Genomic DNA, 15,949 nt, shown 5'->3' with positions numbered 1-15,949 from the left:
GCAGGCACAAACCTGGCCATAGATTCCATTGAATTCAATGGCCCTTCAAATGATAAATAGGAAAACAGGGTACGGAAGAATAAAGTTTTTAAGAATTTGTCAGAGGAATAAGCCGTTTTTACTCCTATGCTAGTTTTTTCAAGCATTATTTTATTTATTTGCCTTACTAAAAATGTATGCCGTATAGCTGAGCTCCCTGCATTCTCTCGCTCAGTAGCCTGTAATGTCTAAAAATAAAATACATCTCCTCTCTACTTGACCTCGCACTGCTTTAGACAAACTAGATCTGCATGTGGAAAAGAAAAGCTCCAAATGAATAGAGACATAACATATTCAGCGAATCCTTCTGGGAAATGCAGCCCTCTTACAGCAGCCTATCTTGATGGTTCATTAAAACAGAGCACATATGGTGTGTGTGTGTGTGTGTGTGTGTGTGTGTGCGCGCGTGTGTGTGTGTGTGTGTGAGAGAGAGAGAGAGAGAGAGAGAGAACAGGAAAGAAAGGAACATTTTCAGAATCTTCCAAAAGGGATGCAAAGTTTTTTGACCATTCTAAAGAGAGCAACAAAGACACCGAGATAAGTCGGGCCACTGCTAGAAAGAAGGAGCCAGGGGAAAAGTAGGTAAGAGATGCAAGGAGAACGTGGGACAGTCTGCACGTTGTTTTTTCACCTGTGGAACTCCTGCACACCTGGTGAAGAGAGGCTGGGCTTCCTCCCCATCATGACACCTGAAGCAGAACACTTCCTGCCACTGTAAACCTGGCCCTTTTCTGCTTTCAAGGGTCATTCGGAGTGCTTTGCAAAAGGCTCCATAAGACATGACAATCAGCTGATTTGTGGGACTTGTGGAAATGCTTTAAAGGTGTGCTTTGAATGAGATGGGTTCCCCCTATACCTTCCTGCCCCACACCTGACTTCAATTTCCGTTTCTCTCTGTTTCTTCTTTATCTAGTCTTAACTTCCGTTCCCCACATTTCCACGATATTTTCAAGTTTTTAAAGACCTTGTGAAAATTCATCAGCATTCGAGTGAGAATTTCTCTTAATGCACCCATGTTTGCACTCAATTTTGCATAACATACACATTTTTGCAAAGCATTTCTCCCAATGCATTTTTTGTACGTCGCTTTTAGTAATATGTGCATCTTTACATGCACTTTACCCATGTACACATTTTGTACACATCGCTTGGCTGGAGAGGTGCATTGCAAAAGTCAGATGGGTGCAGATTTTGAAGGATGACATGTAACTCACAACTTACACACATTTTTTTAATATATAATTTTTATTAAATTTTCTGTTTTGCAATTTCAAATACTCATTTTACATCTGTAAGATATCAATAATGACTTCGTGCTTGGCAATTATTATTTTTTTTTTAAAGGGGGTGGGTGTTTAGGGAAAAGATTTCTGACAATCCCACCTGCCATTGAACCCAATGTGTTTTGACTAAATATGATTTTGGCTTTGGGCACAATCCCCAGAACCTAACTCCCATGTAAACTGAGAGTCACTTGTATTGTTTCAGAAAGTGCATATTAGGTAGGTTCACCTCTAAATGCGAACCAAAACAAATTTATCCCCCATCCCTACTCCCAGATTAGTGGTTCCTAAACAGTCCTGTTTAATAAGGGTGACTGCTCTCCTATTGGCTGGCATTTTCAGCATTCCCAAAATTCTGCATCTCGTGTTTGCTACGAATGCAACTGAGAGCATTTGTTGCCTTTGGTATAGTCAAGGCTGCCTGCTAATGCTCTGTTTGACCTTCTGCTCCCGCAGGTAAAATGGTAAAGGAACCGAACAAAACATGCATCTGTGATTCCAAAAATGGCTTTCGCTCTCAGAAAGCCTTCTTAAAAGGCATTGTTCTTGAATAATAACTAAACTGAAATGGAAATGCAATGCTCATTTGCAAAGATGGAACAATCTCTATACTTATCCCTTGCAGGCACTTTCAAGCTAGAATTCTGAAAGCATCAACTAATGTTCAGAGATATACTAAATCCCAAATAGTTGCACCCTCCATCTTCATCTCCCTCGAGTGCTGTGCCTCAGAGTGGGATAACAACTTCTTTGGGGTGTGTGGGTGTGTGATTTTTGCTCCACTGCACTTACAACCCACTGGGTTGAACACAGTCAGCCAGCCATTATGTCTTACCAGATGCATGATGACCCACACCAACCAGGCAACAAAACCAGTGAATTTATTGAAGATGGAGCAAGCTTGTTTTCTCCTGATCTGGAAGGTAGGGCTCAGTCCAATGGCTTCAGGTAACAAGAAAGGTGATTCCGACTAAACATCAGGAAGAGCTTTCTGACAGAATAATAATAATAATAATAATAATAATAATAATAATAATAATTTCTTATTTGTACCCTGCCCATCTGGCTGGGTTTCTCCAGCCACTCTGGGCAGCATCCAACAAAGATTAAAAATACATCAAAATGTCACACATTAAAAATTTCTCTAAACAGTGCTGCCTTCAGATGTCTTCTAAATGTCAGATAGTTGTTTATTTCTTTGACATCTGATGGGAGGGTGTTCCACAGGGCGGGCGCCACTACCAAGAAGGCCCTCTGCCTGGTTCCCTGTAGCTTTGCTTCTCATAGTGAGGGAACCGCCAGAAGGCCCTCAGTGCTGGACCTCAGCGTCCGGGCAGAACGATGGGGGTGGAGACGCTCCTTCAGGTATACTGGTATTAGCTGTTTGACAGTGGAACGGACTTCCTTGTGAGGTGGTGGCATCTCCTTCATTGGAGACTGTTATGCTGAGGTTGGGTGGCCATCAGTTGGACTTAGAGTTCCTTCCAGCTCCATGATTCTGTGACTGAATCGACTCACAGTTCATGGCTGTACTGCATTCAGCCTTATGGGTAACAAGTTATACAAGCAGGTTCTATGAGAAAACATGTGTTCTGCCAGCTGAGCCTACTGTTGAAAGACAATAGTGAGACAAAGGTATGAATGGGAAGACCGCATGCAGCGATGAATCCATCATAGTCTTCTTCCAGACTAGTAACCATGGCAGCCATCTGTCTCTCCTCTGCTCACATGGCATATGGTGATGAAAACGTTGGTAAATCACCAACAGGCAAATGTTCCTGCTGACCATTCCATACACCAATGACAATAAAGATTTATTATTATTATTATTATTATTACCACCACATGAGGCCATGCTTTTCCTTAGAATGTCCTGCTTTTCCTTAGGATGCCCCTATTTTCTTTGGAAAGCTCTTGAAGGGTGTCAAGTTATGTCACCCCCTGAGCCAAGGTAGCCCTGTATAAGGAAGTTTTTTTTCATAAAAATGTTTAATATTTTATTTTGTTTTTATATGTATATGTTGGAAGCTGTCCAGAGTGGCTGTGGCAATCCAGTCAGAATAGCAGGGTATAAAATTATTATCATTACTGAATAGGACATCTGTGGTGTTCGTACGGAGCCCCTGGTTGTCTCACGGACTATTGACCTGTATACCACTCATCCGCCGCCACCAACCAGGTCCTCCCCGGTAAATCACTTAGTCTCAGTCAGGTTCTCAAGTTAACAAAGAAGAGTGTAGTTTATTGCAAACACAAATAAACTTTAACTGCATTCAAAGCGTTGTTACTCTTTACCTTACGTGAGAGTCAGTGTGGTGTAGTGGTTAAGAGCGGTAGTCACGTAATCTGGGTAACCGGGTTCGCGTCTCCGCTCCTCCACATGCAGCTGCTGGGTGACCTTGGGCCAGTCACAGTCTCTCAGCCCCACTCACCTCACAGAGTGTTTGTTGTGGGGGAGGAAGGGAAAGGAGAATGTTAGCCGCTTTGAGACTCCTTAAAGGGAGTGAAAGGCGGGATATCAAATCCAAACTCTTCTTCTTCTTCTTCTTCTTCTTAGTCTTATTTTTATCCTGTCTCTAACTCTTCTACCTCCCCTCACACAAGAACCAACTGCACTAATTGTTTCTCTGTTTCCAACTGTTTGCCAACTGCTTTTCAAGCTGCCTTTCCCAACCGACCAGCCCACTAAAACCAACCAACTAACCACCAACTACTAACTCAAACCTTGGGCCAAGCCCTTTTATATACAGGTTCAAATGAATGGGCAAACGCCACAACGTCCCTATTCTCACTGGATAAATGTTGGAGGGTATCTAAACTGCTTTTAAAGACATCCAGGTTGGTGCCCATCACTGCCTTCTGGGCAAGGAAGTTCCATAGGTTGAGTAAGCCTCAATGAACACAGTAGGGTTTACTTCTGAGTAAACATCTGACATCTCAATTCTAGCCGCTTTTGTTCAAAAGTAAATCCCTTTAAAATCCCTTTAATGTAAATGGAGCTTCTGACTAGGCTTGGGGAGGGTTGGAGATTGGAGGTTTATAGATGTCTTCACTGCACTTCTTCTTAAGAAGCTTATTTTATTTATCACCACTCAGTTTCCCCCAATTAAAGGCCATTTCTCTCTCCTCTTTTTAATTTCACAAGAGAGCAGTAATTTAAGTGATCATTTAATCAGGATAACCTCATTGCGGGGGTATATAAGCTATGGTGTGTGTGTGGGAGGGGTTGGTTCTTTTTCACCATTAGCTCTTTGGAGAGTTGTTCTTTATATTCTGGAGAACAAGTATGGCAGACATTAAAAGCGAATGTTAACCAGAATTCATCGACCCCCAAACTGAATATTTTAATTCTGGAGGAAAGTCGTGCCAGCTTTAGCAAAAACAAAACCCCCCGAACCTCTTTAGAATATGCGTTTCCTATGCTGCTGCAAGATTTATCCCACTTTAGCTGCATTTATCCGGAAAGACATTTATTTTATTTTATTTTTTTGGTTTTCAATGCACCAAACCCCTGTGGAATCCCCTTTTTATGTCTAAAAACTTCTGATCTTAAAGGACATGAATTATTCACCATAAATTCCATACATCTTTTGAAAATGATTTTTTTTTTTTAGAAAAATGAAACTGCATATTTAAAACTCCCCTCTTGTTCCTTGATTAACGGGAAACCATGATTAGAATTAAGATGCCGAACCAGAGGGGTGTGTGTGTGAAACTTTACAAAGGGATAATCATATCTTAAAATAATAATAATAAAAAAATCAGTATAATACAATGCAGCCTGGCTGAAGAGGGCCAAAATACACCGTGCAGCACATTTTAATAAACATTGTTTAGATAAACGAGAGCTTATTTCCACTTGGATACACTGGTAAAAGAGCAGCTCAAGTGTAGTGGCAAAGCAGGAATGGGGGAACAGAAACTGTACTCCTCCAGATATTGCTGGTTCCCATCATTCACTGGTCTTGCTGGCTGGGGGCTGATGGAAGTCCAACAACCTCTGGAAGGCTACAGGTTGCCCATTCCTGGGTTAAAAGATTGGACTTCATTCCTTAGCCCCATATTCTTGACATTTTCTGTCCCAAATCCAGGACCACCCCTTCATGCAGCTCCCCATAGGTAAAAGGTAAAGGGTAAAGGACCCCTGGATGGTTAAGTCCAGTCAAAGGCGGCTATGGGGTTGCGGCACTCATCTCGTTTCAGGCCGAGGGAGCCAGTGTTTGTCCACAGACAGCTTTCCGGGTCATGTGGCCAACATGACAAAACTGCTTCTGATGCAATGGAATACCATGACGGAAACCAGAGCGCACAGAAACGCTGTTTACCTTCCTACCGCAGCAGTACCTATTTATCTACTTGCACTGGCGTGCTTTCAAACTGCTAGGTTGGCAGGAGCTGGAACAGAGCAATGGGAGCTCACCCCGTTGCGGGGATTCGAACCGCGACCTTCCGCTCAGTAAGCCCAAGAGGCTCAGTGGTTTAGATCACAGTGCCCCCCATGTCCTAGCCCCCCATATCCACCCCTCACCTACCCAGGCCGACTCGGCTTTTCACCCCCCCCACCTGCCCAGGTCCACCACCTACTGTCTGCCATGCCCCTTTGACGATTGCCATAGCAACCCTGTTGATTCGTGCCAGGGTGCCAGTCTTAAATGGGACATGCCGGGATCCAGATAGAAGCCAGAATTGACATCTGTGATTCGGGATGTCCCAGTTAAAATGGGGGTAAGCAGTTGCTGGGCCTACGATGAGCTGGTCAAGGCTCACCCTCTCGGTTTATTTTGAAGATAGCTCGACTGCCTTTTAGGGCGAAGCCTTCTCAGTTACTGACATAAAGAGATTAAAACACAATTCCAATAAAACACTATCGAAGTTAAAACATCTATAACATTTCAAAAGCTAGGACTACATTCATTCAATATTAATTGAAGCAGCCAAGAAGAGCAATTGAAAGCCAGCGGTTTAAAACCAGCAGTGATGTAAAACGTGGAAAAGTTCCGCGCCTTAAATTACAATTTGGTTTTCAATGCCACTTTAAAACACAGCACTAAAGGGGTCAAACATATTTCCCTGAGGAGGGAGTTCCACAGATATGGGGCCACCACCAAACTGGTCCTTTCTACAGCTCAGCAATCTTAGAAATCTTACAGGAGGCCCTACAAGACTTTAGAAGATCAATACTTGGGTTTATCACAGCTTCCTGATTATGATACCCACCCCTCGAATGATGGGTCCTGTTTCACCTGGTGTGAGTAGAAGACACAAACCAGGAACATGCAAATTAAGCCTGGCATCCTGTAGGGATGAGAAAACCTGTCCGTTTCAGTTTTTCCCAGTTTCTCACCTTTCCCATCTTTAGTACAGTTATCCACATTTCCACATCAATTTGATTATTTTTTTAAAAAAGAAATCCTCATGAAAACTCATCAGCATTCCTGATATACACAGTTTTGTATGCGATTTTGCCAAATATACACATCTCCCTTAATATGCAGCTTTGTATGTCATTTTAACTAACATAGGCATTTATATGCCAAATGTACCCCAGGAAATGCAATGTTTAAATGCCTTATTTCACTGGAGAACTGCACTGCAGATTCAGAATGGTGCAGATTTCAAAGGATGGCCGTGTTTCATTTTGCAGAAAGTGCAAATCATGTAAATTCACCTTTTAATGTTTATGAATCCAATTTCTTCCCATCCCTAGCTTACCGGGACATTTGAACTTGGGACTGTGATTTAGTTATGCCCTAACAAGCCGGAATTTGAAAACCAAAAATAAACCAGGGCTTAAGGTTGGCTAGGTGTTATGTACTGAGTTGAATAGGATTCAAACTGCAGCAGTCTGATTGGTCCTAGAACAATAGGATCCAAAAGGCAGCAGTCTGATTGGTCCTAGAACAATAGGATTCAGAATGCAGCAGTCTGATTGGTCCTAGAACAATGCAGCAGTATGATTGGTTGGCAGGAACCACCCAATCATGCTCCAGATAGAAGTGAATCCACAACCTGATTGGCTTACAGTAGAATTCCGGAATTAGCCAATCATGTGCAGCCCATTGTGTAAAGAATGTATATAAAGCAGATACTTTGAGGGGACATTCATTCATTCTTCCTCACCACTATGAGCTGAATAAAGAGCATGAAATCACTTTGCGACTCTGAGTATATTTCACTAGGGGACGCGGGTGGCGCTGTGGTCTAAACCACAGAGCCTAAGACTTGCAGATCAGAAGGTCAGCGGTTCAAATCCCCACAATGGGGTGAGCTCCCGTTGCTCAGTCCCTGCTCCTGCCAACCTAGCAGTTCAAAGCACGTCAAAATGCAAGTACAGTGGTACCTCGCAAGACGAATGCCTCGGAAGACGAGAAACTCGCAAGACGAAAGAGTTTTCCATTTTCTGAGTTGCTTCGCAAGAGGGATTTCCCTATGGGCTTGCTTCGCAAGATGAAACGTCTTGCGCCTTTTTTTAGAAACCGCCAATGCATTCCTATGGGAAACCGTCAATACACAGTGGTGCTTCGCAAGATGAAAAAATTCACAAGACGAAAAAACTCGCAGAACGAATTAATTTCGTCTTGCGAGGCACCACTGTAGATAAATAGGTACCGCTCCAGCGGGAGGTAAACGGCGTTTCCGTGCGCTGCTCTGGTTCGCCAGAAGCGGCTTAGTCATGCTGGCCACATGACCCGGAAGCTGTATGCCGGCTCCCTCCGCCAATAAAGCGAGATGAGTGCCACAACCCCACAGTCGGCCATGACTGGACCTAATGGTCAGGGGTCCCTTACCTTTACCTTTTAAGGTTGGCTACCCATCCTCACTTCTTAGGGATCAAAACCCAAGATCCACAGGAAGCCAAGCTTAATTCCATATTTGTTTTCTGCTTGTACCAAGGGAGCGATCAGGCAGTGTGTACCAACATACAGCTCACGCACAGCAAACCCCAATAAGCCAGTAACTGTGGTTTGTGTTGAAAGGGGAAGCTGGTCCTCACATTTGCACCCCGTGAAGAGGGGCGAACCAGTATGGTTATGAACCAATCCGCAGTTGTGCTGATCTCTTCTGTTTCGAATTCAGCCTCTTTACTGTTTCCAATTTAACTTCACTCTCCTCCACATTTACTCAGGGTGGGCTAAGTGGAAAATCAATAGCGTGTCAGGAAACATCACTTTTGATTTTCATTTTCTGCTTTGCCTGTCATTCAGGGATGAAATTCAAACCTGTTTCATCCATGTAGGGACGAATCAGGTATTTTAGGAAAGTAACTGGGGCTGTTTTTGGTTTCTGGTTTTCCTTTTATACCATCCAAGTGCAGGGCTTGTTTGCTCGGCCTCAGAGCAAAGGGTGCCAAAGACATCTTATACCCCAAGTAGCCAAGCTTTTGCTAACTATTGTGACGTGCTATTACGTTGTGCAGTGGCGTAGCGTGGGGGGTGCAGGGGGGGACGGCCGCACCGGGCGCAACATCTGGGGGTTAGGGTTAGGGTGCGCAAATCCACGGGTTAGGGGGCGCAAATCCATGGGTTAGGGGGCGCAAATTACTTGCCTTGGCCCGGGTGCTGACAACCCACGCTACGCCACTGACGTTGTATGACATTTTATACAATAAAATATATCATTTATTTGTTTGTAAAAGCATTTCTGTACTGCCATATCCTATCACATCATGGTCTACCATGTTAAAACACAAAACACCGTTGGCTTAAAAGTCCTCAAGAGATGCATGAAAGTGAGGGTGCCTGACAAATCTCTGCTGGAAGAGTGATACTAAGTCCCCAACTTCTTGTGGAGGCCAGTTGGGCCATTGCAGAACTGGGGACAACTAATAACACTTCTGATTATCTCAGTGATCAAGCTGGGCTCAAGTGGTCCTTAACATCTCCTAGGCCCAAGTTGTTCAAGGCCTTGTAGGCCATGAAATCTCAAGCCAGGCCCAAGATGTCCTTAGCATGAATGTTTAAGTCAACCAGCACCACCATCTTGGGCTCCTCCTGCACCATGCCAAAGATCACCTCAGCTAACCTGGCTAGGGAGGCTGTTGGGCATCAGGGAGCTGGTAGACCCAAAGCATCCCTGACCTGTCTCTTTGGCCCAGCAGCTGATGCAGACCCACCCACCCCCAGTCATGCTGCAAGGAAGAAGCTGATGGAGTTCATTCTCCTGGGGAACTCCAGTGGACCATGGCGTTTTAATGGGTAGATAGAGTGTGCTCTTCCCATCTACCCCCTTGCATGTTCACTAAACATGGGAAAATTCTTTTTTTTTTTTAAAAAAAAAATATTTTATTCAAAATTATAACAAGAAGAAGAAGAAGAAGAGTTTGGATTTGATATCCCGCCTTTCACTCCCTTTAAGGAGTCTCAAAGCAGCTAACATTCTCCTTTCCCTTCCTCCCCCACAGCAAACACTCTGTGAGGTGAGTGGGGCTGAGAGACTTCAAGGAAGTGTGACTGGCCCAAGGTCACCCAGCAGCTGCAGGTGGAGGAGCAGAGACGTGAACCCGGTTCCCCAGATTACAAGACTACCGCTCTTAACCACTACACCCAAAAAACATGGAAAAATTCAAAGTGTTGGTGCTGACCTTTAAAGCCCTAAATGGCCTCAGTCCAGTATACCTGAAGGAGCATCTCCAACCCCATCGTTCTGCCCGGACACTGAGGTGCAGTGCCGAGGGCCTTCTGGTGGTTCCCTTGCTGCAAGAAGCTAAGTTACAGGGAACCAGGCAGAGGGCCTTCTTGGTAGTGGCACCCACCATGTGGAACACCCTCCCACCAGACGTCAAAGAGAACAACAACTACCAGACTTTTAGAAAACTTCTGAAGGCAGCCTGTTTAGGGAAGCTTTTAATGTTTAATAGACTATTTAATGTTTAATAGACTATTGTAATTTAATATTCTGATGGGAGGGGTAAAAATAATACATTATTATTATTATTATTATTATTAGAATACCTGAGGAAGGCCAGTGTAAAGTTACCATGACTGCACTCCTTATCACCAACGTGATTAAAGACAATTTTAATTTTCACTGGAATGAGAATTTTATCTTTGTACAATAGGCTAGTTTCTCATACCCTCCAACCGTTTTCAGATGAAAATAGGGGCATTTCTCACTCCACCCTAACTGACCCTCCTTGACTCCCCATTTTTGTCATCCCACTCCCTGCAGACCTTTTCCTATCAGATGAAGGGCATCCACCATCCTGAGAAAACCCTTTAATCCTGATTTTATTTTATTCTTTGGTAGATTTTGATGTAAAAATTGGGGTTTGGCTTCTGTTGCCCAACTCCCCATGGGACAATTGAGTCCCCTAAGTCCATGATCAGTCAGAGAAGAATGGGTGAAGACTGGATCCAGTCGAAAGCAAGGCAGATTTTTATTTTTCTGTTGCAACAGAGTTCCTTCCGCTCCTTCTAAGGAGGGAGAGACCCTGAACAAAAGTGTGCAGGAACCTTTAAAGAATTTTGACAATGCCCAACCCCCTTAGCCAAAGACTACCCTAAAAACATCATACATACATACATACATACATCATAGGACGCGGTCTACAGCAAAAATCCTGCTTGCCAGGATATCTGATAACGGTCACTGTTTGCAGCCTGGCCATTCTTTTGTGATGGTTAATACTTTAGTTCCTGAATCCAGGTCACAGGCTCACCCTATTCATGCACAAATACGCCCTTAAGACAAGATTTGTAAGTGAAAAGACAATGGGAAGGCTTTTCCTATTTGCCTCCCTTACTGCAGAGAAATATTTGAGGTCATTGGGAGAGTCAACATGGCTTCAGGATTGCTCTTTTGTATTATTTCAGACACATGGTTTGTATATTTAGATATGTGCGCATTTATGAATATTTATCATATATTTGAGACCTTAGAATTCTTTTCTACACCCCCCCTTCTCTATTCTCCATCTAAGCGAGCAGGAGGAATTATCCGAGATCAGGGACAAATTCTAGCCAAGCAAAAACACTTGGAAGGGGAGGGATAGTGAAGCAGGGTGGGTCTGTGAGGGGTGTGGCCTGGGGAAAGTTATGAGGGCCAGATCGAGAGCTCTGGAGGGCCGCATTTTGCTCCTGGGTCTGAGTTTCTCGATCTCTGCCTGTTATGTACTGAAGTTCTCACCCTGGGCCAGCAGGCGGATACTGTAGATAGTTCAGGTCCACATATGCAAATAAGGGATCGAAAGTGACGTTCAGTGATTGGATAGTTACAGAAAGTTGTTACAGTTACGTTGTGCTGGAGCGCTATATAAGCAGGCTGGCTGAACCCTTCAGTTCAGTTCTGTTCTGACCTGTGAATAAACAAGAGCTGTTTGGAGAATCGCTGTGTCGTCTGATATGTTCACCCACAACTTAACACTGCCCTCTGGACTGAATTGGACATGATACTCCTGAAGAATGGCTACAATATTTCATGAGGGCATCCTGCTGCATAAGCCACAAAAAGTGGCGCCAATGAGTACACACTCCCTTTGCGTTAGGCACGCATTCTGTGTCCTTGCTTGCAAGTCGTTTATCAAGCGGGTCTCCTTCTCTTCCATTTTGTGAGCTCAGCATATGGTGTTCAAATCTCTCTCTCTCTGCCCCCACCCGCCATTTCCCCTTAAGGGGAGAAAAGTTTATTAAAAGCATCTTATCTGCGACTTGCTGCAAATACAAATTTGCATTTCATCAATGTTTTTGACTTTGTTAAGAAACCATATCCTCAATTTCATTTAGTTTTAGAGGGTTATCTTTCCACTAATAATCTGGGGACGCAAACAAATAATTATGGACTTGGTTTTTTCTTTCTTTCTTTCAGCCCTGAGGTGTTGTGCATGTTGACAGGTTTTTCATAACACTTGTGGTTTCCCTGTATCTCTTTTGACAGCAGTGGAAGGGATGGTGGGAAATTTGTTTGGTTTACAGGAAATAATAATTGGCAAGATGTAGTAAAATTTTAGACACATCCGTTTATAAGTTGGGGGGGGCATTCCTTTCAATCCTAGACTGCAAATGATTTCCTTGCAAAACTAGTATGTTTCCATTCATTTTATTCAATTTCCTAAGAAAGTGTCATGTTCACTGTTTACATCGTGCAATAAAATCCCAGCCATGAGGGACCTGACAAACTAGGCCAAGGACCGCCAATTATCTTGAGCCAGTAAGCACATCAGACATTTTAAGGCAAGTGCTGTGGATGCTAGTCACAAAATGGCTGCCATAAGGGTGTGGCATAGCACAAAATGGCTGCCCTTGTGGTGTGTAGGAGAGGCAGAGCCAGTGCAAGCGAGGACGAGCGTGGAGGAAAGGTTTTCTCCCTGCCTCATAACACAAGAACTCATGGGCACCTAATAAAGCTGAATATTGGAAGATTAAGATGGATAGAAGAAAGTACCTCAACACAGCGTTGGCACTTTCAGTTGTATGGGCTGTTAGTTATAATTACTGTTTGATTTACAGAGAGGCATGGGACTAGCCTCATGGAAAGCTGTAACCATGAGGTGGCAGCATCTGCTGTTTTGGTCCACACCGAAAGTGCTTGTGGAGATGCCAGCACAAGATGTATTGATGGCTTAGATGGCTTAAAAGTGGGATCTACTAGTCATGAAGACTACGTGCTCCACCTCCATCCAGTATCAGAGGTGGAGATTGCACTCATGCACTGCTTGTTAAAGATAATGGTTAAATTTCCTAAAATGGGAATGTTTGCTTATGTTGAACTGCTGTGTGTTTCCCGCACGCAGTTTTGCTTTAACAATAGCTCTCATGTGATTGGCTGGCTGAGTCACATGGCAGGGGCATTCTATTCTGTTGTGACTGTTACTCAAGTCACAGTTGTTTTTAACTGCTTTTCTGCTTTATCTCTCTCTGTGTGGGGAGAACGGCTGATGAGAGAGACTTCTCAGGACACTGCCGAGGACTGTTTGTGTTAGTGTGATCTGTCTGAAGTGGAACAGACAGAGGAGATCCCTAAACGTTAATAGGGAGAAACCTGAGCATGAAATTGTCAATACATTCTTCTAAGTTATAGAGTGGCTTCAGGTTACAGACACTTCAGGATACAGACTCCGCTAACCCAGAAATAGTACCTCAGGTTAAGAACTTTGCTTCAGGATGAGAACAGAAATTGCGTGGCAGTGGCAGCGGGAGACCCCATTAGCTAAAGTGGTACCTCAGGTTAAGAACAGTTTCAGGTTAAGAACGGACCTCCAGAACGAATTAAGTTCTTAACCCGAGGTATCACTGTATATGAAAGTAAAGTGGGGTTTTTTTTTGGAAAATATAAAGACTCTGGACATTACATATCATTACAATTTATTTATCTATGTATACACAACATTGCTTGCAGGCTTCCCACAGGGACCTGCTTGGCCAGGGTGAGAACATGTTGATGGGCTTTTGGTCTAATTCAGTAGGATTATATATATATATTCTCATAAACAATGGTGATATAATTATTGTGAAGCCAGAAACCATCGCCAATGGCCACTCCAATTCTTAGAATCATAGGGTGGTAGAACTCATACTATGGCCCACAGGCAACAATATAATTTAGTAGCTGATTTCTGTGCCGACGGCTACTAGCCACGATGGCTAGTTTATGCCTCCACTGAATGCCACTTTGCTGGGAATCACAAGTAAGGAGAGGTCGTGTCACAGTCCTATTGCTGAGCAATAGTGTTGAGGACAAATAGAAGAGCCTCTGAAATATACCCTTGGCAGCATCAGCATATGAAGTCAAGTCCGTTCTGAGAGTTGAACAAACAGCAGTCCACATAGCCAGACAATCCAGCGGTCGGGGAGTCTGATGTTCACGAAGCCATGGGTACAGATGGACAGCAGGAAGCAACAAGGTTGGACCAGGAACCACAGGCAGGGGTGAAGCAAGGTGGGTGCAGACGGCCCTGGGTGTCACCTCCAAGGGGGGGGGGTGACAAAATGTTGTGTGGCAGACCATTTTTGCAGGCAAAAGAATAAATTAAAAAATCAATGTGTGGCGGGGTGACAATTTTTTCGCACCGTGTACCACCTGACCTTGCTACGCCACTGACCACAGGCATTGTTTCCATCCCCTGTCTGCTGCTGAAATATTTGTTTCGGGAGGCTGAAGCCAGCTGGTTCTCATCCGTGCCTTCTTCTCCATGTCCTTGAAGGCTGATCAGCTGCAGGTGGAGTCACCCCGCCTCCTCCCATTCGCAGGCTGCTGTTCAGCAGGTGAAGCTGACTCCTTGCCCATGACAGGTCCTGCCTACAGGCTTATCATGGGATCATAGAGTTGGGTGGGACCACAGAGGTCCTCTTGTCCAACCCCTTGCAGGGCTGGAATCTTTTGTCCAATGTGGGGCTCGAACCCACAACCTTGAGATTCAGAGTCTCATGCTCTGCCGACTGAGCTGTCTTCTCGCAGGCATCTCGCTGGCCAATGAGAGAAGTGGATGCTAGAATAGATGAGCCCCTGGCTTGATCCTGCAGGGCTTTTCCGACATTCTTATATTACCCACCGATTGCCCAGCAAACACAAAGCACTTCCATCAATTTGCAGGAGATATTTGCTGATCTCCCTCACATTGTGTGGTTCTCAGGTGGTCGTGGAAGTTTGCATACATGTTTATCCAGCCTGGGCTGAATCAGCACTTTGCATGCTTATTAGGTCATGAGCCTTCAGGCAGGACCCTGTTTATTTTTATTCCGTGTATATAATGAGCGCCAAGCGCAGTGCAGGTGCTTTTATAAATATTAAATGGCAATACTTTATTTTAATTTCCTAGGATTGCAGGAGGAATGAGATTTTAATGAAAGGAGACCCAGTAGGAATGTGAGCAACGAGCTCATAAGCGCTTGCTGGATTGTGTAGCTACAAGCTACATGGCGGAATGACTACAAAAAGTAGAGTGGGGGGGATCCATTTTGACATGAGGCAGACAATTCCACAGAGCAAGCACATGCCGTATGACAAGATATCCATTTCTCTTAATATGGGGCTCTGGGGGCATGGGGTGGTGCAGAGAGCCCGAGAGCCTATATATATATATATATATATATATATATATATATATATATATATTCTTTCCTTGATTTAATGAACAGTTTCCTTGCGTAATGAGCTCCCTCAGTACTTGGGGGGGGGGTGGGGGGAGACAAGAAGTAGTCAGAACAGAATAGCTAGTGCTGAAAGTTTTTAAAATGTAGAAGTCATGATGGATGTAGAGAGAGAGAACATCTATCTCCTTACTTGCTGTTTAGTCGTGTCCGACTCTTCGTGAACCCATGGACCAGAGCACGCCAGGCACTCCTGTCTTCCACGGCCTCCTGCAGTTTGGTCAGACTCATGCTGGTAGCTTTGAGAACACTATCCAACCATCTCGTCCTCTGCCGACCCCTTCTCCTTGTGCCTTCCATCTTTCCCAACATCAGGGTCTTTTCCAGGGAGTCTTCTCTTCTCATGAGGTGGCTAAACTACTGGAGTCTCAGCTTCACGATCTGTCCTTCCAGTGAGCACTCAGGGCTGATTTCCTTAAGAATGGAGAGGTTTGATCTTCTTGCAGTCCATGGGACTCTCAAGAGTCTCCTCCAGCACCATAATTCTAAAGCATCAATTCTTTGGCGATCAGCCTTCTTTATGGTCCAGCTCTCACTTCCATA

Source organism: Podarcis tiliguerta, assembly GCF_965153285.1.
Source record: "Podarcis tiliguerta genome assembly, chromosome: 3".
In the NCBI taxonomy this organism is placed as follows: domain Eukaryota; kingdom Metazoa; phylum Chordata; class Lepidosauria; order Squamata; family Lacertidae; genus Podarcis; species Podarcis tiliguerta.
The sequence above is the reverse complement of the archived record's forward strand: the minus strand, read 5'-3'. Positions refer to the sequence as shown.